This window comes from Octodon degus, unplaced genomic scaffold (genome assembly GCF_000260255.1).
Source record: "Octodon degus isolate 3935 unplaced genomic scaffold, OctDeg1.0 scaffold00049, whole genome shotgun sequence".
Lineage (NCBI taxonomy): Eukaryota > Metazoa > Chordata > Mammalia > Rodentia > Octodontidae > Octodon > Octodon degus.
In genome coordinates this window covers 3466779-3469640 of record NW_004524625.1, presented here as the reverse complement: position 1 = coordinate 3469640, position 2862 = coordinate 3466779, and positions in this window count along the sequence as shown.

Below are 2862 nucleotides of genomic sequence, written 5' to 3'. Positions count from 1 at the left end.
CCTGTCATGATGAAAAGTATTTTGCAAATGTGATTAAGGCAATGATTTTGAGATGGAGAGGTTATATTGTTCGGGTTGATCCAGTGCAATAAGGGGGGTCTTTAAAAGAGAAGAGGGGTTCAGAATCAGAGCAGGAGATTTGGTGATAGAAACAAAAGCCAAGAGAGAAGCACAGACATACACACTCAGAAAGACAGACAGACACAAACAGGCAGACAGAGAAGGGAAGATGCTACAGAGCTGATTTTGTAAAGGAAGGGGTCAGCATTCAGGGGATGCAGGTGATCTTAGGGAGCCGGAGTAGGCAAGGTAATGGATTGTCCCTTGGGGCCTTCAAAGCAGCCCTTCCACTACCAGTGAAACTCACTTTGAAGTTCTGATCTCCAGTACTATAAATTACCGTAAACTTTTTTCTAGGCCACTAAGTTAGTGGGCAATTTGTAACTGCAGCAAGAGGAAACTAATACAGAGTTTTCAAAATCCTTGTGTTTATGAGAACATATTAATTCTTTAATTTGACATTTATTGAGTGCCTATTCTGTGCCAGTGTTCCATGCTTAGGGCATATCAGAAAAGATAAAAAGGCCCCCTCTCCCATGCAACATACTCAGAAAGACTTGAAGTGAAACAATAAACAGTAAATATACAAATGAGCAAATTACATAGTTGTAGGGAACACAAAAGCCCAAGATGGCCTCAATGACTGAACGGGCCATGAAGAGGGGTCTCCAGTAGGCAGTGGGCCAGCAAGACACCAGCACAGGTGCATGTGTCATTCTCCTCCTGTAAATAACTTATGTAACCCTTGACTCCATATAAGGCCTGGTACTGGTGGACAGTGGCTATGTGTACAGTGGCACATATGTAAATATCGTATAGTCTCCCTTGTATAAGAACTCAAAAGAAGAAATACGAATAGAAATATATAATACAAATAAAAGGGAAGCAGGATCTCAAGGACAAACTAAAGACAGGGAAAGGAGAAGAGCTAGGAAACATGACAATGTCAAGCCATACAGTTATATGTAGAAGATGGGCAAGGCAATGATCTTGAGAATCTTCAGAAGATTTTTGAATCTAGCAGTAAATTGGAAAGATTCTCACCCTGACTAACTATATATACTGATACCTGTGAACTAAGCTACTGCACTGCAGATGGTAATTTGTAATAGTAGTTTCATGCTTGGAGTGCCTGTCATTCTGGTCTCCTGAATATGGGCTGCTTGTCATGACATGACAGTTTCTGCTATGATGTCTCTCAGGTAGATGGTTGTTCAAGAAGTAGGGGGTGGTGAATGAAAGCAACAGACAGGAAAAGGAATAATGTGGGACTGTCTTGCTTCAAGGTTGTATATGGTGAGATTTTTGGACTTATGTGTAAACATAAGAAGTATATAATTCTTTATGCCTATTTTTAAAATATATTCTAAATTTTAAATGTTTTTTATCATATTCTGTAGGGACTTAAAGTTCAACATATCAATACTCGATGAAAAATACCTGTTCCGTATTATGCTGAAGATGTTTGATAAGCAGACTGATAGTGAGGTTAAGCTTAACAGCCTAAGTTGTATGGTAATAACAATAAGCTTGTCTTCTGGATGGTTAACAACCTAAGTTAGCAGACCAAAATTAGAGAAAAGGGAGGGTCGCAAGGAAAGCCAACATTTTAGCCCTAGCCTTCCAAGGTCAATTAAGACTCAGGACATATGAGAACTTGTACTGTAATGTCATGTAACTCAGTAGTGTCCCAAATTTTCTGATCAAGGAGATTATGGGGCCAAAGGGGAAAGTGATTGATGATGTAGAGTGTGCCTAAGGAGAGTCACATGGAGAGAAAACATTCTCTCAGGCTTTCACAGAGAGCACATTGGTCAAGCAATGGCTGTGACTCATCCACATGGCTGACACTGACAAAGGTTCTACAGCCTGAGGTACAGGATCTCAGGATAAATCCTGAGGGGATTTCACTGACCTTATCAGACCCAAAAGCTACAACTCTTGTTGCATAGGTCCTGCTTTACCTTGGTCTTAACCATCCAGCAAAAAAGTATAAAAACGAAATATAAGAAGTAAAGCCATGCTATTATGTTGAGCTGTAGGGGACTCAGGCCAACAATTTCTGACATTGCCAGTGAAGCAGAAGACCCAATGCTATTATGGGCTACTGGACTCTTTTAGAATATTTTGCTGAGTTTACACACCTATACTATTCAAATAACGGAACTTAACAAAAAAAGGGGATACAGATGAATGTCCATGTTGTAACTGTGTATTCAAAGTGGTTAGGATAGATATATAGTTACATTCTCTTAATGAATAGAGGGATTTGTTCTAATGGTGTTTGTACATACTATGTCATGTCTGCATCTTGTACAGCAATTAACCACTAAGAAGAATGTATGCAATGTGTGAATTATTGAAACTGTCCTACCAATTTGATCTGAAATTGTCACATTACTATTTGTTTATCAATAAGATTATGGGAAAAAATAACTATATATCTTATATACTGTATCTTGTTAGGTTTTGTTTTCTGATCCACTCTGCTAGTCTATTTCTTTTAATTAGTTAACTGAGGTCATTTACATTTATGGGCATTCTTGGTATGTGTTGGCTTATCTTTGTTACATTATTCTCCTGCTTTTGATTCCCTACTTTTTCTTTCTCTTTAATTGCTTGCCCTGCTGGTGGTTGGAATTGTGGATTTAAAAAAAAATCTTTCTAGAATATCTTTCAGTACTTTTCATAGGGTTGGTTTGGTGGTCATGAATTTCTTCGGTTGTTCTTTGTCATGGAAGTATCTTATTTCTCCATTAATTTTTAAAGATAGTTTTGCAGGTATATCTATATCAACCTTTG